Source organism: Bicyclus anynana, chromosome 12 (genome assembly GCF_947172395.1).
Source record: "Bicyclus anynana chromosome 12, ilBicAnyn1.1, whole genome shotgun sequence".
NCBI classification, from domain to species: Eukaryota; Metazoa; Arthropoda; class Insecta; order Lepidoptera; family Nymphalidae; genus Bicyclus; species Bicyclus anynana.
Genome location: NC_069094.1, coordinates 11,289,372 through 11,310,413, shown reverse-complemented (window position 1 = coordinate 11,310,413; position 21,042 = coordinate 11,289,372). Strand labels below are relative to the sequence as shown.

General features: G+C 35.9%; 1 protein-coding gene across 1 annotated transcript in view; it reads right to left on the bottom strand.

Moving 5' to 3' along the window:
- Nucleotides 1-21,042, bottom strand: part of LOC112051672 (poly(rC)-binding protein 3) — a 326,225-nt gene that overhangs the window by 217,825 nt on the left and 87,358 nt on the right. Inside the window, exon 3 of the mRNA XM_052884856.1 lies at nucleotides 3,695-3,732. The gene's annotated coding sequence lies outside the window, so the exon portion shown is untranslated. The remainder of the gene's footprint in view (nucleotides 1-3,694; nucleotides 3,733-21,042) is intronic.

Genomic DNA, 21,042 nt, shown 5'->3' with positions numbered 1-21,042 from the left:
TGACACGTCAGTTGACTATTTGTAAAGATTCTACCACCGGTTTGGAAGGCAGGTTCTGCTGAGAAGATACCGACAAGAAACTCAACAGTTGCTCTTTTGAAAAAGTCATACAGTATTATAATTTACAATTGATAACAATTACTGTTTACATTTCTTATAGTTTTACTTCCTGTGTGAAGGTGGAAGCTGATCCAACGGACTCCAAGCATCTTTGTCATTAAGGAACTCATCAATGATGTAGTACCCTCGACTAAGTAAATGTTTTTTAACACATTGCTTAAAGCTATGCATTGGCAGGTCCATCACAGTCTTGGGGATCTTATTATAGAAGAGTACACCCAAACCTACAAAAGATTTTTTTACTCTTTGGAGACGATATGCAGAAATAACTAACTTATGCCCGTGTCTAGTAAGACGTGGGTTTAATTCTCCTTTTCGTTTGTACAAATTAATATTTTGTCTTACATATACTGTACTGTTATATACATATTGACAGGCTACTGTTAGTATACCTATTTCTTTAAACTTTTGACGAAGGGACTCGCGTGATTTTAATTGATATATTGCTCGAATTGCTCTTTACTATTATTTATTATTTACTATTATTTATTACTAGCGGACGCCCGCGACTACGTCCGCGTGAAAGTCGTTGTAAACTTTTAACTACCCCTAACCTACCCTACCCTAACCTACCCCTGCCCTACCCCTACCCTACACTACCCCTACCCTACCCCTACTCTACCCCTACCCTACCCTACCCCTATCCTACTCATTAAGGCTGCACTTCTTTATTTATTCCTTCCACCGCAAGTCGCGGCAACCGTTACACAAAAATAATCCATATAGCATGAATTAGTATTCACGCGCGATGGATTAGTATATTTCTTGTATAACTTTGGTGTTTATTTACCGATTTTTATGATTCTTTTTTTATTTAATAGGTAATAATGTTAACTTTCTTATTAGGGATGAGTGATGAGTGTTATAAACATAAGAGTAGACAAATATAATTAGAAAGCTCCGAACTGCTAAGCTATCGGGAGTTACACGTGTTATTGTGAGTCAACCATAAGAGATAGACATATATATGCTGTTGTGTTTTTATAGATAATTTTAAGGAAAACATTTCCGTCATATATGATTTCTATGTAGCTTTAACTATTAAGGCTGTACACGCGACGGAAGCTTAAAAAATGGAGTAACTTCTCCCGTTTTCTCAACATTTCTCTTCACTGCTCTGCTCCTATTGATCGTAGCGTAATGAAAAGTATACTATAACCTGCCCAGGAGTATGTAGAATAATTGTACCAAGTTTCGTTAAAATCCGTCCAGTAGTTTTTGTTTCTATAAAGAACATACAGACAGACAGACAGACAGACAGACAGACAGACAGACAGACAGACAGACAAAAATTTTACTGATTGCATTTTTGGCATCAGTATCGATCACTAATCACCCCCTGATAGTTATTTTGGAAATATATTTCATGTACAGAATTGACCTCTCTACAGATTTATTATAAGTATAGATGAAAGAAAGCCTGTTATCTTTAATCTTTTTACCGACCTACGTCGGTATGAATGATTGACTCAACCATCAGAATTCCTTATAAGCCGTAAAATCCCCCCACCTCAGTCCCCCTTACCTCACAACACGTGCTACGTGGCACGTAGTTTTCTTTACATCAAGCCCATGATTAGGAACCTGATGGATTCGAAACTAGTTGAGCGTATCCATACAAAGGAGAATGACTATTTTGTTTGGAAGGTTGGGTCCCTGTACGAGTTGTCGTTTGTTTTATAGGCATTGCTGTCCCACGGTTTTACCTGCATAGTTCCCTTTCCCGTGGGAATACAGGAGTAAAATATGTCATAGGTTACTTGCTAATAGCTTTATAATAGTGTATGAAATTTTTGAAAACGGCGAAGTGTTTTTTGAGTCGAATCGTAGCAAAGAAGCAAAAAAAAATTTCTTTCATCATCTCTTTACTTAAGATAATAAACATAATTTATTTTAAATTAAAAACAAATAAAGCGTTATCTGAACATATACTAGAGATTCAACATAATATTTTTCTTACATTATATTATTTGCTGTATAGCAGTGTACTCCCAGTATTAATATTCCACAAAGTTTGATAAAAATAGCTCAGATTTTCCATATCATTGAATTCTATTCAGGTTGGATAAATTGGTCTGGAGCCTGAAAAGGTTTTATATTTAGCTCTAACATGAACTTAAATGATAATATTAATTATTAATTGCTTATTGAATTAGTACGTATATCTGCGTAATACAATAAAATACTGTATATTGCTATGAACAAAAAACATACACGTTGAATTGAGAATCTTCACCATTTTTTTAAGTCGGTTTAAAATAAAATATGTTGTAACAAGATTAATTCACTCCGCCAAAACTAGATGGCGCTAATGGTAGACTGACCCGCGCTATCGGTTGTCTCACGGCGAAAGCCTATGGCGGCCAACTCAAGTCTCAAGATCATCGAATAAAAAAGAGTAGTGTGGTAAGTAGTGCTTCCACCTTTGTAGGGACACTATTGAAAGCACCACTCCGGTATATAGATTATACCTCACTTGAAGAAATTAAATTGTACGATAATTATAGAAGTTAGAACAATAAATAAATTCCTTTACAATGTTGAATTAATCTTTGTCTTTCTATTTTACATAACACAGAAATTTTATTGCTATGGTTCGTATTCATAAAAATGCAACACCATTTTTGTGACTACAACTTTGAAATATCTTCCTACAACAAGTTGGATGTTTGTTATTATTTGAATGTCATAGCGAATGCAGGGAAATTCTCGCACAGATTCTGAGCGGGATTTCCGAGCTCAGCGAGATTTGTTGCTGGCTTAATCTTTGAAAGTGGAAAGTTTATGTATTTTTAATTATTAACACCTATAGAGTTAAAATAGTATTATAATACTATAAAAAATAGTGTACCTACTGGTTATACTACCCTGTCTAGCTTCGTTTTGACTTATTCTACTTCACCCCACGGGCTAGTACAGTTACGCAAGCAACCAATAAGCTACATAGAAGGTACGTTTTAAAAACGACCTCTACCCATCTGTTTATTGGATGATAAGTATTTTATTTTAAATTTAGTACGTTAAAAAATATATTGCGAGTAGGTTGCCTAAAAATTTCCTGGTCGAACTATTATTAACTATCATCCTACTTCCAACTAATATTATATACGCGAAAGTTTGTATGGATGTTTGTTTAGATGTTTGTTACTCTTTAACGCCGCAACTACCGATTTGACTGAAATTTGGAATGGAAATAGATTTTACTCTGGATTAACACATACTTTTTATCCCTAAAAAATCCATGGATTCCCAAAACATGCGAAAACCTAATTGATTTTGATGGTATGAATGTTTGATGTTACTCTTTGACGTGGATTAACACAAATACTAATTTTTATCTAGGAAAAATCCATGGTTCCCGAGAGATTTGTGAAAAACTAAAGCCGCGGGCTTCCGCTAATTAATCATATACCATTAAAATATATTCTTTGAACAGATAGGTGAACGACGTTTCTAATACGGATCTTAGACCATTAGAAATGACCATCTGTTTAACTATGATCTATGGTGGATATGGAGGTATCAATAATCCATAGACAAATACAAACACTACAAATTTTGATAGGTTACATACCTGATGTAGTAAAATTCAACCCGAGTTGTAGTTAAAATCTGAAACAAAAACATTGATTCTGAATTTCATAATATTCATATTTATTTAAAAAAAAATGTGTTTCAGCACGAACCGACGCACGAATGGAGTTTACTCTTTCAAATCGACTGTCTAAATAGGTGTATGTTGCCTCGCAGCATACACTGTATTTACGTTTGAATACTACGCCTGAAAAGTGAAAGGTGCTCAACCGAGGAGCAGCAGACCGCAACGCTGTCCTTCATCGAATTTTACTGCCCATATTTTTTCATACCGGGGGCTGTAAATGAAAAATCGATTCTTAAGGAGTAAACTCCAAAAAATCATAGAGCTCAAGTTAACCGAAAAAAGTAATGATTTTGTGTAATATTTAATTAATATAGTTAGTTGTACAAAAAATATAAACTAATTTCATCGCCATATTCAGTTTACGTCCTTCATAGCCTGTGGACTTAGCCCGAGGCATGCGTCACAGGAAATCTTTCCCGCTCCCTTACTTGCTCTAACAAAGGTCCTGACATGAGGCTCTACACATCGCAGGACCAAACCGCTGCTTCATTTACTTGGTTTCGACGGCCTCCGTGGCGCAGTGGTATGCGCGGTGGATTTACAAGACGGAGGTCTTGGGTTAGATCCCCGGCTGGGCCGATTGAAGTTTTCTTAATTGGTCCAGATCTGGCTGGTGGGGGGCTTCAGCCGTGGCTAGTTACCATCATACCGGCAAAGACGTACCGCCAAATGATTTTGTTCCGGTACGATGTTGTCTAGAAACCGAAAGGCCCATTTCATCTTAGATTGCATCATCATTTAACATCAGGTGATATTGTAATCAAGGGCTAACTTCTAAAAAATAAACAAAATACTCCCGAGCATTCTGTATAATAAGACTAGCGGGCCCAGTCAAGCTTCACTTTGACAGTTACGCAAACAACTAATCGTCAATTTCATATGTTAGGACCAATAATAGGATGGTCTAGTACAATGAATGATTTCAACTTTATTTTGGCAACCGCTACATAAAGCTATAAAAAAAATGTCTATCTTTGCGTTGCCAAAAACCAAAAATCATGCGATTTTTTCCACTATTTCCTATGACTTTGGTTTCGTACCAGTATATACAATCATTTCAGCCTGAAAAAATGCTTTGAGAATTTCCAACTTCGAGCGCGAGGTTCGTATATTCAAATTGAGGAACCAGCTTCCATCTGTGTCCTCAGAATAATGACTGCGATATGAGGTGATGTGGAGCGGATAACCGAATTCTTTAAAAGCCTGAAACACATTTTGTTATTGGTCCGATGTACAGATGACAAGCAGCAATGTTTCTGAATACAAAAAACTAGATTACCATATGCTAGATTAATCTATACCTACTAATATTAAAAAGTTAAAGAATTTTTTGATTGCTGGAAAGCGATGATTTTAGGATATACAGGTACAGGAAATTGAAGAATTCTTTTTTTTTGTGTTGGATAATCATTTTATCGAGGAATGTTATAACATTATGCTACGACCAAGAGGCGGGAGCATTACGGCAGGTGTCACAGATCTACATCGTATGCATCGTATGATTCTTTGTTTATAAAGTTATACAAGTGCGTCCACTGATCTGCATCATACGGATCGCATCGAACGGATTTTATCTATCATGATATTGAAAATCCGTTTGATGCGATACGTCCGCCGCTACGTAGGATGCGGATCAGTGGACGCCTACCATTAATGAACAATGTGACAAAAATGTGAAAACTATTTCTTTTGATTTTTGTATGTACAACAGAATAACTCTCCTTTTTATTTATATATTTTACTAATTAGGGTTTCTCATACGTTTATTTTAATTCGATTTGAGTATATTACAATGTTTGCCCCTTTTGATATGATAGCATGGAAAGTGTGAAAGTCCGCTTGGGATTTTCTGATACAAGGCATATTAAGAACAAACTTTATCTGTAAAATATGGTATCCATTATTTCATCTTATACGACCCATATTCGGCACACTGTTGAGCACGAGGCTCCTCTCAGAATGAGAGTTGTTAGGCTAATAGTTAATCACACTGACCAAATAAGGATTGTCATACTTAAAATTCGAAGAGAATTACGAAGATTCTCAGGTATGCAGGTTTCCTCCACGATGTTTTTCTTTCACAGTTTGAAGCACGTTATTTTTTATTTCTTAAAATGCTTATAACTGAAAATTTAGAGCTGCGTGCCCCGGACCGGATGCCAACTTATGCCATCCGAATCAGAGGGCAGAGATCATATTCACTCTGTCACAGCTTCAATATTTACGCAATAATTATTATGTTATTTATTCCGCTTTACTAAATAGCAGTGCAATTACAGGCCATCATCATTACAACTTACGCTAGACTGAAATATTCTAATTAAACCTAATACAGTAAGCATGGTAACAGCAATTAATGTTTAAACCATGATAGAATAATAATCCTTATTACTGTGCTATTTGGTATTTAATTTGGATGTACGTGCGTCCTTGGGGACGTACCTCGGTTTGCGGTTGATCCGTGGTTGATCTTATATCAATACGCACAGAATAGTTGTGAGGATTTCATCAATAATCAAATTACTGGGACGGTTTAACTGTAAATATGGATTTTAGGTAATATCGAAGGGAAATGTTTATACAACTAGCAGACCCAAAATTGTCCGGTCCATTGGCTTACAAACATTGCTAGCTTATGTCCGTGATTTTGTCTGTGTCAATTTTGGATTACTATCGCACAGGAATTCTTTAGTTTCTCGGGATAAACTGAGTCTATGTCGTATATATTAAATCTGTACCTATTTTATAATTGAGTAACATATTTATCCATCCTACAAAACTTTCACATTAAAAATGTTAGTAGGTCTCTTAATATTTTTTAGTTTTATGGTATTAGAGGATATTAAGATAAAGTTTTCGTGTTAAGTATACATTCTGATGTGAGATGTATTAAAAACTAAGAAAATAGAGAATTGACCTGAGAACTCGACATAACATTTGAATATCTTCTTCAGTTTTAGGGTTCTTTACCCAAAGAGTGCACGTGACCGTATTATTAAATCGCTCTCTATAATTCATCTCTCGGTCTGTATGTCTGTCTCACCTGTACTAAAATGTGTAGCCAATTGCTTATTGTACGATGTATTTCTAATGATGCTTTATTGACATTACAAGCTTGACTATTATGTTTGTTTAATGGTGCGGAATCATTTGTGTGGCTGTCCGACTCGTACTTGGCCGGTTTTTTACTCATATTAAACTGGGAACAACTAACTAAATTCAAAGAAGGGGTTATAAAGTTAGAAACTATCTAAATCAGTTTAATGCGGTAGGTAGGTCGTGTTTCGATGTCGTAACTTTCCACAACTTAACTCATAACTTTGATGCTAGGTACTATAATTGGGGAAATGTGGTTTAACCTCATGGTACTAATACAATAACAGTTTCCTGCAAAGGTAACACTTATAGCAAATCCAATGTTATATGGTAATTATTTGGTCGCTAACTATGGGCCCTATAAGAAGGCTCAAAGTCACAGCGGGCGATGGAGCGAGCTATGCTTGGAGTTCTCTGCGTGATCGAATCAAATGAGGAGATCCGCAGACGAACTAAAGTCACTGATATAGCTCAGCGAGTCGCGAAGCTGAAGTGGCAATGGACAGGCCACATAGTTCGAAGAGCCGATGGACGTTGGGGTCCCAAGGTGCTGGAATGGCGACCCCGCACCGGAAAGCGCAGTGTTGGTCGACTGCCCACTAGGTGGACCGATGACATCAAGTGGGTTGCAGGGAGCCGCTAGATGCTGGCGGCTCGAGACCGTTTTGTTTGGAAGCCCATAAAAGAGGCCTATGTCTAGCAGTGGACGTCCATCGGCTGATAATGAAGATGATGATGATGATGATGATGATGATGATGATGATGGTGGTAGTAAATAATAGTAATACGTTTATTGCCAGGAAGCTAGCTTTATATTATCGAAGTTATTGGCTCGAAAATATGAAATGATGGAGTTATTTTGCCTTTTAGGATTAAAATTTTTGTATTCTTTGTATAGAGAGTCATACAAGAGCGTCCACTTTTCCGTTTTATACGGATGGATTTTATCTACCGTAAAATAAAAACGTATTCTCAAACAGTCCCTAATTTTCACCTTATCGTTATCCTGCATAATTGAGGTCAACGCAATATTTGTCTTTTTACATTCAACTCTACCATAATTACTCCTCTTACACACATACTTATTATCTTCTTTCACACACTCCAACGATCTCTTCTTTGGCTTTTATCTTCTCTTGTTTCTTTCCACTTCCTTCATTTTGATAGCTACTATGGACTTACACTGAGATTGACATACACTCAAAGCATTGTACGTATAAATATTTAGTGGTAAGAGAAGATATTTTTTAAAGAAAAGTTTATAACTTCGCAAAAGCACTTTTGACGGTCTCCGTGGCGCAGTGGTATGCGCGATTTACATGACGGAGGTCCTGGGTTCGATTACCGGCTGGGCCGATTAACGTTTTCTTAATTGGTCCAGGTCTGGCTGGTGGGAGGCTTTGGCTGTGGATAGCTACCACCCTACCGACAAAGACGTACCGCCAAGCGATTTAGCGTTCCGCTACGATGTCGTGTAGAAACCGAAATGAGTGTGGATTTTCATCCTGCTCCTAACAAGTTAGCCCACTTTCATCTTAGATGACATCACCACTTACCATCAAGTGAGATTGTAGTCAAGGGCTAACTTGTAAAGAATAAAAAAAAAAACAAAATGGTCTGTTCCTTCAGTCTTGAAAATTTAACACAAGCCAATTAAGGAATTTATTTTTAAAACACCATTGTTTGAATAACTGTCTATTGAAACGGTATTAATTAGTATTAATTAAGATTCAAATGGGATTACGCTCCCGATGGCGCGTGACAATTGAGCGGGATAACATTATATTAAAAAGTTTCTTTATGAATGAAGAAGCCGTGAATTACGTTTAATGAACATTGTTAATTCTTGTAATTAAGTTTATTATAGAACAGAAGAGGAATTACATTGAGGAAGTTAATGATTGTACAATACAATATTTTTGTTTTACGATACTTTCTGAGCTGTGATAGCCCAGTGAATATGACCTCTGCCTCCGATTCCGGAGGGTGTGGGGCGAATCCGGTACGGGGCATGCATCTCCAACTTTTTAGTTGTGTGCATTTTAAGAAATTAAATATCACGTGTCTCAATCTGTGAAGGAAAACATCGTGAGGAAACCTGCATACCAGAAAATTATCTTAATTCTCTGCGTGTGTGAAGTCTGCCAATCCGCATTGGGCCAGCGTGGTGGACTATTGGCCTAACCCCTCTTATTCTGAGAGGAGACCCAAGCTCAGCAGTGAGCCGAATAAGGGTTGATGACGACGACTTTCTACTTCGACTAAGACTAAGAGTAGCGTGGTGGTTTTAAGCTCCATATACCTTTATCTATTAGGAGGGTGACCTGGCCCTATAGTGGGCTGTTAGAACAGGCTAATAATGATGAATGGCGGCGACTTTCGACTTTACAACGAATATTATTGATGTAAAGCGTGCGTTAAAACCCAGTAGGGCTATTCTGTAATTATGTTTTGTAAAACTCGCGAGTGCGAGTTTTCAATTCACCTCTATCTCTCTTTGTCTAACACGATACTATAGACTGTGAAAGATAGAGGTGATTTCGAAACTCGCACTTGCGAGTTATACAAAATATAGTTACAGAATAGCACTGCAGTTATCTGATACTAGCAGACGCCCCGCGGTTTCATTCGATTAGTTCCCGTTCCCGAGGGAATAGGGACATAAAATATATCCAATGATATTCACACATAACGTGGCTTTCTACTAGTTAAAGAATTTTCAAAATCAGTTCAGTAGATCTAAAGATTACCCCCTAAAACCTCGCGAACCTCTATGTAATATTAGTATAGGTGTGAGGCTTAGATTAGTTCATGGTCATCAATAGCCTTAGTTTTGTTTCATGATTTATATATCACCATGAAAATGAGTCAATCTCGTAAATATTCTTGTATGCCAAGTTTTTGTACCTTTATGAATTACTGGTACAAAAACAAACATCCTAATAATGAAATTATATAGAAATGTGTAACTGACGTAATAAACATGTTAAAAAAAACATTTACTTTTCATTTAAAAAATATATAACGATGACAAATAATAATTAAGCTTTTGTTAATAAGCGGTGGACTTGTTTGCACTTTTAATTACCATTCAGAATGTTTGCCGGATGGAATCGCTTGACCTCAAAATTGTTAGAGATATTGTTTGTTTCCCTCGAGAGGGCACGTCGGAGAACAAAGCTTTTTTACAAACAAACTGCGATGGGAGCAGGTAATGAATATGCCAGAACAAAGACTCAGATGCGGTGGCTCATTACCCATTCAGTTGGAGCCGCCTTAAAATCATTTACTGAAGCTTTAATTAATGTACGTTACAGCGAACGCCGTGTTACGTGCTTCTTAGTGAAACAAGTAATATTATCTTACTACAACAGTTTGATCAGTATACAAGGCCTTCAATAAATCGTTAAAAACACTAATGAACGCCCCGCGGTTTCATCCGCGATGTTTTAGTCAAAATATGGATATAAAAATTGCCTTTGTAATTTGCTAATAATGTAGCTTTTGGTGAAAGAATGTTTGAAATCGGCTTAGTTGATTAGGCGGTATAGCGTAACAAACAATCTCATTTATTATATTACTAGCGGTCACCCGCGACTTCGTACGCGTGGAAATCAATGTAAACTTTCAACCCCTATCGCACCACTTTAGGGGTTGAATTGTAAAAAAATCTCGAATTACACTATATTTCGTATTTTTTTATGATTTATGAACATTTTTTCAAAACTGTAATTAAAAAAATGAAGGACTTTCCATACAAAATTTCAACCCCTATTACACCCCCTTGTATTTTTATTTAAGGGTCAAAATGTACCCTATTTTTTTGCTCCAAGTTCCCATTTTTCATTATACTAAAATTCAAAGTGAAGAGGTAACAGACAGACAGACATACTTTCGTCTTTATATTATTAGTATAGATAGTTGGTAGGATTAGGATTGTTATATTTAATTATGACACAAGTCGATTGGATTTACGTTTTTTAAGGATTTAAGTTTTTTAACGAAACGCTCTTTCCTAATAATACCAAAGTTTTGATTAGCATAGGTATACTTTTTGACACGATCTTTTCTAGGGGACATAATCTATGCAAATACAACGGAAGACACGTAAAGTATTATTAATTACATTAAAATAATGAAAAATAACCTAGGTATTACCAAAACACTGCTCAAATATTAGTAAACATTTATCTCAACAATATTTTTTTTAAATATTAATTCAAAAATAATAATTTATTTCATTACTCGTAGTTTTTAATCTTCTTATAAAACTGTCGGTCCAACAGCAGGCTATACTTACAGTAAACTGTATATAATTTATAAATAACTTTTGTATGAGAATTATTTTTTATCATGTCTGCCATCATCACTAATAATTTATTACAGGCATATTTATAACATCAAGTCGTAAAAAGCGAACAATAAAATAGTAAAAGTAAAATAACTTGATGCCGTACATACGCCTATCGGGGTCGTAAAACTGCGGTTTACTACGAAAGGGTCGCACATCTAGACTCATGCAAATGTAACGATAATACTTCTTTAGGGTCAATAAACTGTTGCGTTCTCCGTTCTCTCCTTTACGGGCGTGATCAATATTTTTCTATACGTAACGTATAGAAAAATATTGGTGTAGCAGAGAAGTAGGATGCCTAGGAGCGTCCCGATATCAAAATTAGTTGGGAGGTCCAAATGACCCATCATTTGGGCCCCCAACTAATTTTGAAAGTTTTCTAATAAAACAAAAAAATAACCTTTATGAATAAGGTTTCAAAAGTGCGTGCAAGAGACCTACTTGATATTCACTTACTAGTTTCCCCGCCTAGAGATGTACAGGGTGCTTGGGAGTATTGCCCATAACTCTAGGGTTACATTCTTTAAGGAAAATGAATTAAAAATGTGTAAATATTTTTAAATTTGACTAACTCCGAAAATCTTTCTTCTCATCATTACAAACATCTTAAATTGTGTCCCTTATTCATTGATAAATATCATGAAGTAACTTATTAGTGAAGTGCGAAGTGCTAGTTGCAACATTCTTACCATTACGATTATTTTAAAATGCAAGGATAGATAAAGGCGTGTGTTACATGGATATTCGGAATTATTTGAGTTACCTACTTTGTATGAAAACATGTTACGCAGTTCGGCTTCTATAAGTGGACTTGTCGACACCTTGAACTTATGGGAAACACTCCCGAGCATTCTGTATAAAGAGATAGACAATAAGGTAGCGGTACCTGATGTGTTCCGATTTTGGCCACGAGCTAACTTATCTTACCCACACTTTAGGTTTGGTTACCAACATAAAAATTGGTAAACTTAAATCAGTGCAATCATTATATTCTATGTTAATATTTCATTACATAATTTCAATCGACCAAAACCCGTCAGTATTTTAGATAGATAGGTAAATAACAGTTCGGTAGTTTTGACGATACGAGGGTTAGATTCAACGCAATCACGATGGGTCCTGATCGTTTATTACTTAATTAACTTACTGGTTCGAAACCTGTTATATTCGACGTTGATAGGGTAAGATTTATATATAACTTAGTTTACATACAGTTTCGTATGCTAACTTTTACCTTAATCAACGTCCGAAATGACTACCGAATTAATTTTTAAAGTAGGTAATGAAAACAAGTAAATGTCCTGTTTTTTAAGAAGCGATAACTTCATGGTATGTCATCATCCTTATAGTAACGAGGATAAGATGGTCTCCATTCAACTTAAGTCTCCAACTCGTCACTAACAAGCAAATATCCTTCTTCATCAACCCATATTTGGCTCACTGTTGAGCTCGAGTCACCTTCCAATAGTCCACCACGCTGGCCCAGTGCGGATTGGCAAATTTCACACACGCAGAGAATTAAGAAAATTTTCTGGTATGTAGGTTTCCTCACGATATTTGTTTGTTTTGTAACGAGTTTGTTTGTTTGTTTGAATGCGCTAATCTCAGGAAGTACTGGTCCGATTTGAAAAATTATTTCAGTGTTAGATAGCTCATTTATCGAGGAAGGCCATAGGTCATAGGCATATTGTCCCCGTATTCTTAACATGAACATGAACCACGCGGGTGAAACTAAGTACAGCTAGTATAAAGATAAGCATGAGACGGCTGGCATCAGAAAGAAAGATCTTTATTTTTAAGTAATGCCACATATTATATACTTAAATTCTAAATGATTACATAGCTTAATTGTCCACGCAAACAGTGGAGCAATAAAAGAAGAATGCCTTGCAATATGTGGCATAATCTAGAAAAAGGCCCTAACTCAGCTTTTTGCCACATACTTCCTATACAAAAAAAGTATGAAATAATATTAAATTACAGAAAAAATTAGAATTATAAAAATGAAAACTCCGCCACATGATCTTGGAATTCAACCTGTTTGTCAATAAGAAATCGTTTCATCAGTTTTTTGAAAGTATATAATATGCTTTTGACCTTTTTTATTGGAGGGGGGAAATATTCCAACATTTAGTGGCGGAGTAGGTAAACGATCCTCGGATCCAAATATATATATAAGTCTCTATAAACACGGATATAAAAGAAGAAGCGCTTTATATCCTATTTGAATACAACAGCATTACCAACATAGGTCGTCAACAAAGGATTTAATACAATAATGTTCAATCAGCATTTATAGACCTCACACTAAGAATCAACGCAATTTGTGATAGGGCTTTGGGCTCAACCGTTTATTATTTAATCAACTTGGTTACAACGAAGTTGTATTTGACGTTAATCAAATATAATAGCCTTAGTAGCTCAAATACAAAATGTCGCTCGTCTGAAATACGAAACGTCGTTGAACTAAATCTTGCCCTTTGTACAATATTTGTACTGTGTTTAGTTTGGTATGATGTTTACGTTTGAGATGTCGAAGGAGTTCTATAACAGAATTGTAACTTTTAGAGGGGAATTATTATTTTAAAAAAGCATCTGTTGACTCTTGCCGGATCAGTAGACTGGTGGTACAACAATTAATAGTCAAACTGGACTCTTCAAAACTGGAAAGAAATTAAATTTTACTTTTTGACGGCCTCCGTGACGCAGTGGTATGCGCGGTGGATTTACAAAACGGAGGTTCTGGGCCGATTGAGATTTTCTTAATTGGTCCAGGTCTGGCTGGTGGGAGGCTTCGGCCGTGGCTAGTTACCACCCTACCGGCAAAGACGTACTGCCAAGCGATTTAGCGTTCCGGTATGATGTCGTTTAGAAACCGAAAGGAGTGTGGATTTTCATCCTCCTCCTAACAAGTTAGCCCGTTTCCATCTTAGACTGCATCATCACTTACCATCAGGTGAGATTGTAGTTAAGGGCTAACTTGAAAAATAATAAAAAAAAAGAAAAATATGTTGTTCGTCATGTCTTCAAACAAGACCTAGTCCCCTTCAACAAAGCAAAACGCCTAGCCTTTGAAGCTTTGGCCTCTCTGATTTGATTCAAGCTCCTTTCCGTAGAGCTTTAGTTAGAAACTTCTACTCTACGAAGCTTTGGTCATTTCAACGTTAAAGGAAAACAGTGTGAGGAAACCTGCATGCCTAAAATTATGCTAATTCAGTGTGATTGGAGTTTGTCATATTTCTTTAATACCGAAATTAATTTATTGCATTAAAATTAATGTTAATAATCTCGTATACGAGTATAGTAATTTAAAGTCAACACCTATGTAACAACATTTGACGGTAGACGTGCCAATTTTAGGTTAATTAGTATTGTGGTTTCAATCACAAAACCTCAAATACTAACATCAAACAATTTATTGGTAGGTTACGTATATTTATGGTTAATAACGATACATTTTTTTCACAAAAAACCCTTTCGGTGGGAACAAAACAAATAACGCATTATTCGGTTTTATTAATGGCTAAACGAATATTTACTCTCCCCTTTGCTTTACAATAATACTGAATAAAGAAACTGTTCTGAAAATTCTAAATAAATAACATTTTACTCAACCTATTTGCCGATCCATTATTTATTTTGCCCCGATGAAAGAAATCTTACTCGTGTAATACAAAAACGATCTTAGTATAAAGCTATACACATAATGGGATGATGAGAACGTTATAAGGCTTAGGTATAGTGTTCTTTAATTTTTTACCTTTATTCGCATCAAATTATAAATTATATACCTTATACATTTATTATAATCACCCTTAGATATATAATTTGATTAATTATTCTATCGTTAGAAGTTATAAGGTAACTCTCGGGGAAACCTTAATCCTAGGCAGCGCGTCCCCATCGTGCCTATTACTGAAGGGTAGGAGGGAAATATAATACCTACCGCGGACTGTAAAGATCAAAGAGAAAACTCCTTTAACAAACCCAACCTAGGAGTATGGAGTTAGATTATGAGGGGGCGCTCAGGTCGCAGCGTCCATCAGAGCGGCGGCGAAAGATTCCGTATAGGCCAACGGAAACGTTCAAATCTTCCAGGAATTACGACTTTGGTGTCAGGGGGCAACTGACCGTACAACAAGTCAAAACAATCATACCAATCATGAGGTTCAAAAATGGCGCCGCATGATTGGAAAAGCCGACCCCGTATAAACGGGACAAGGAGAAGCCGACGAAGAAGAAGAAGTTATACAGTAAATAATTAATTGAGTAGGAGAAGGGTTGTTTTTGCTCATCTAATTTGGGATTAGGGATCTTTTTGCTTGTCTGGTTTGGCACTAACCGTCAAGATTATTTGTGCCACCAAGCAGCATTCCGGTCTGAAGGTTTAGGTCAGGTGTAATTCAGGGAACAAAAGGTCTAACACGTCCTATCCCTCAGTATGATAGATGAAAGACAAAGTATGAAATACCCAAACGACCAACGGCCAACTAATTTTCAAAATTCAAAATTCATTCCATTAGGCTTAGTTTACAAGCAATTTCAAAACGTCAAGGACTATTTATAAAGAGACCGCCGGTTCGGAAGACAGGTTTTGCTGAGAAGAGCCGGCAAGTAACTCAACAGTGATTTGAAAAATCTTTTTCAAAAAAGCAACTTTTATGGAAACGTTAGTTTTTCAAGTCTTCTGAGGTCTGCGTTTTATGAGTGAACTCGAACACCAAAGCAAGGGATTGACGAATTTTAATTAGTTGTATTTGTGTTGTTGTAATATAATTTAAGTTTAATTAGTTGTGTACGGTAGAAACGACCCAACTTTAGTCCTCATTATAGATATACATCAGGCATCATAGTAGCCAAGCGTAAGCTTATCTATACTAATATTATAAAGCTGAAGAGTTTGTTTGTTTGTTTGATTGATCGCTAATCTCAAGAACTGCTGGTCCGATTTCAAAAATTCTCTCAGTGTTAGATAGCCCATTTATTGAGGAAGGCTATAGGTTTTATATTATAGAAGTATTCCTACGGGAACGGGAACTACGCGGGTGAAACCGCGTGGCGTCAGCTACTTTGCTATAAAAACCGGCAAATTTCACCGGCTCACTGTACAATAAAATACATTTCGACCTCTTGAATTCACGTTATTTAAATAATTACACCCGTAGTTTCTATATCAAAACACAGCATCAAAAGCAACTATTTTCAATACTGAAGCGGATTATTTATTGGATTGCGAACGTTGAACAACCAATAAACTGCTAACAAACAAATCACCATTTTGTCGATGCAATGAAGTGTGCATAACGAGCAAAAATGAGATGCAATAAAATCAATTTATTTACAACTGAATGCTTTATTTATATTTTCTTTATCAATATTCTCTTTATACCGGAAATTCAATGTTTTTACTGAATGTTTTTTAAGTCGTTGTAATGCTTTTTTATTATTAAAGTGTTCGTCCGGGATAATACTACCGCTAAGTAGCATATTTTTGTTCTGATCTGCAGTGTTTGGTTGTTGGTTGTATTATGGGCAAACTATACCTTGGCAACATTCCCATGATATGCGGGCGACGGGGAGAAAGAACTGTGCAGGTGTGAAGTCGAGCGCGCGGGGCAGAGAGAAGGATTGCGCGGGTATGAAGTCGTGCGCTTGGGGCATTGCTACTCCCTTCCGGCCTGCGCGGACCATCGGGAGTGTTACGAACGAATTTGCCAAGCTATAGCTGTGCCTGTGCGGTGTTACCCGCGAAATACAAGTAGGTATTTAGGTACCTACACACAATTTAATTTTTCCTGGATATAAAGCTCTAATCTATCTCAATTCCAAATTTCAGCTAATTCGGTTCAGTATCCAAACCATCAGTTTTTCGGAAATCTCGCAAAAACGATGGATTTTTTCGTAATAAAAAGTAGCCTATGTGTTGGTTCAAGGTATTATATATCTTCGTTTTAAATTTCACCCAAATAGGTCCAGTAGTTGCGGCGTAATAGAGTAACAAACATGCAAACAAACATCCATAAAAACTTTCGCGTTTGTAATATTAGTAAGATATGGGGCTTCAAGTTTATTGGCAGGGGGTAGTTCCATAATGATGGGGCATGGCATCTCTGAAGCATTGCTTAGTTCAAACTGCTCCTCACTATACTGAATATATTGTACACATACTAACTTTTTTTACAGCTTTGTTAGCATCAAAATTTTTTTCTTCCTTTTCAATAACAACAAAAAGCCACAAAATTAATTGACAACAGACTCTGACTAGTCTTGTAGACTTAATTTAATCTCTGTTAAATTAAATTAAACGTTGTTTAGTTCAATTATTCCTAAAGACCGTGTAAATAAATCTTTATTTAAATTAAAATACTTTAGAAATAAAATGATTATTTCATTCCAGATATATTAATAAAAAGGAATATCTTAAAATATCATACCTATGTAATTTACTTAAAAATGGAATAGCAAAGTTATATAATAACTAGCGGACGCCCGCAACTTCGACTGTGTGAGATTTAGTTTTTACAAATCCCTCGCGAACCATGGATTTTTCCGGGATGAAAAGTACCTTCGTGTTTAGTAAAATGTATTTCCATTTCTAATTTTAGCCAAATCGGGTCAGTAGTTGCGGCGTTAAGGAGTAACAAACATCCAAACAAACATCCATACAAACTTTCACGTTTATAATATTAGTAGGATAGTTCTATACTCTTCCGGAGGGTGTAGGTTCGAATCCGGCCCGGGGCATGCACCTCCAACTTTTTCAGTTGTGTGCATTTTTAGAAATTAAATACCACGTGTCTCAAAACGGTGAAGGAAAACATCGTGAGGAAACCTGGATACCAGAGAATTTTCCTAATTTTCTGCGTGTGTGAAGTCTGTCAATCCGCATTGGGCCAACGTGGTGGACTATTGGCCTAACCCCTCTCATTTTGAGAGGAGACTCGAGCTCAACAGTGAGCCGAATATGGGTTAATACTGATGAAGAACGACAAAATAAAGCCCAATCACAGTATATTCATTCAGAAGCAATTTCTGTTCATAATAATTATGACATGTGATGAATACATTCTGAATTTTCTATTATACGAAACTTAGAAGGCTTATTCAAGCAATCAAGTACAGAACATTCGCTAAGAGCCCGTGTAAACTGTGTAAATCAGTTTATTGCAGCAATAAACTGCGGTTCAAAGTTGTAACTTTGCTGAACTCGATTCATAACATGTAGAGTCCTCAATCTTGAGACGTGTTTACATTAATTGACGTCAGACGTAGTTGTTTAGGTAACATTATATAATAGGCTAATATATAGGTAACATTAACTATGACTTACATTTACGTGCACCAATACACTCTAAGTCCTCATAAGCACGAGAGCTTAATTTTTTATAACGTTCGGAGCTTTTATACGCTAAAATTGAAAATAAAAATGCTCAATAATAAGTCAGTTAAAAAGCGACTTGTTTTAAAAACGTCGTGTGAACACATACGTACTTGGGAATGTATTTTTTGTATTTGAACGCTATTTTAACGTCAGTTAAAAACTCTCGTGCGATTGAGGTATAAGAATAAGTGATTACATGAATATTAACCTAATTTAAACAAAAATTGAGAACGACCGGCAATTTATTTTTTCTTAATTTCGTTTAAGGTACAATAATATTTTTACAATGATAAAAAATATAAAAATTGTAAGGAAAATAGTGAAAACAACATCTAAAAAATAAACCCCAATGGCTTGGTCTTGTTATTCGAATCAAACACAAATTAAATTACCTTCGTACTTATTACAAGAGCAATATCTCAATCATGACCTGCTTAAATCGCAAAGTTTTCACATTGCAAGTTAATAAAAAGCTTGTAAAAATACCCCGTATTTTATAAAATCAAAACAATCTTGCCACATCCTTTTCAGCCAAGTTCGTTCAGTTAAAAGACGGGATGACGTAAAATGTAATCCATTAGGATGAATTCGCGGTAGAATCAATAATTTTACATTGGGTCTAGATAAGTACAGCCTGAAGTCCACGCAGACCAAGAAGAGTAAAACCTAGTATCTTATATAAGGTAGAAAACATCGGTGAAGCTTTCAAAATTTCTATACTATTATACTTACATATTTGTATAAAAATGTTATTAAAAATTAAGGCATCAGCTTAGGGTATAATGGAGGAGAAGTTATTAGGAAACTCATTAATCAGTTTCATTAACGTGGATTTAATATCAAACCCGGGATGTGGGTTGAAAAAGAAAAAGCTTTTTTTTATCTAATTTAGTAGAAAGTCATAAATTATGAAAATTGGTCATGTCAGTAATGGTTTTGTTGTTCGCCGCAGTATCAAAATATACATGTATATTTTTATGTTGTAAATAATTAGCGTAAAGGAGGAACACAATATATTATCCTAACCCGCCGTCGCCCCGCGGTTTCACCCGCGTAATTCCCGTTCCCGTGAGAATACGGGGATAAAATATAGCCTATACACTCACAAATAACGTGGCTTTCTAGTAATAACAGAGTTTTCAAAATGGTTTACTAGATCCAAAGATTACCCCCTTCAATACCACAAACTTTACCACTTCATAGTATATTAGTAATTAGTAAAGATAACTATACAAGTCATACTTACGTGCCATGATATTTACAAATTATATGTTTGTGACAAGCATAGACTAACGATTAAACGCAACATAGTCCCTAAACTAATTATTGTTTTCCGTGAAATCAACAATTTTCGCGCGAAGTTCTATTTTATTTTTATTGATAGCCTTTTGCTCATGATAGGTTATATACCTACTTATCAGATCTAGTCGGTTGCAATGACGAGTTCAAAATGAGAATCGTTGTTGTGTTTGTTGTCCTATTAGCTTAAAATATACTAAATGGGTATATTTTACCCTTTGTTTGTAGATATTAGGTTGCAGAAAACTTCAACGACATAAATATGCCACATCTTAGAAAATCGACTGAGAATTGTCGATAAAAAGTTGAGTTCGAGTTGATTTTGCTTCATTAGCATAAAAATGACACTGCTCTCTTCGTATTTATGTTCATTCATCGATGGAAGGAGAAACAAAATTATAAAGTCTCTGAGCAAACTCAACGAATAACATATACTCGTAATTATGCTTTAAATTTAAAAAATATTTATGTATAAAAGATAGATAAGTTTGTATATTAATTGATTATGAGACACGGCTAAAACTCACGTGATATTAGATCGGAATATGCCCGACCAGTTTCGAACCCATACGGGGCCCTTAGTCATGAGCTGGTAATTAACTCAACCCCTCTCCCAGCGCGCGATGCGAGCAGCTGCGCGTCGCGCATCCGCTTCGCAGTTTGGATCGTGCCGCGATACAAGAACCAGCTCATGACCCCCATATGGGTTCGGAACTAGTCGGGCATATTCTCACGATAGATTAAATTCTCACATAAGTTTGTATAGTTCGTCTACTTTAGGAAGTTGATGTAGTAATAAGGTGTACATGTAAGAGTTTGATAGTAGGTAGTGTAAAACTGAATGGACGTAACGAAAAGATTCTTTAGTTTATAATTGTTTCAAATGAGTTTAGTCTGATTGAATAAAATTTGTACTCTATAGTCTATATATTTTTGATATAAAATATATCCTAAATCTTTTCTGTCATCATGATCATCATCATCATCATCATCATCATCATCATTATCATCTTCATCATAACTGCAGGACATAAACGTTTTGTAAGTACTTTCATCCTAAGTCTGAGCCGCCTGCAACCAGCGAATACGAATACGAATCTACGAATCGCTAGACGTCGTCAGTCCACCTGG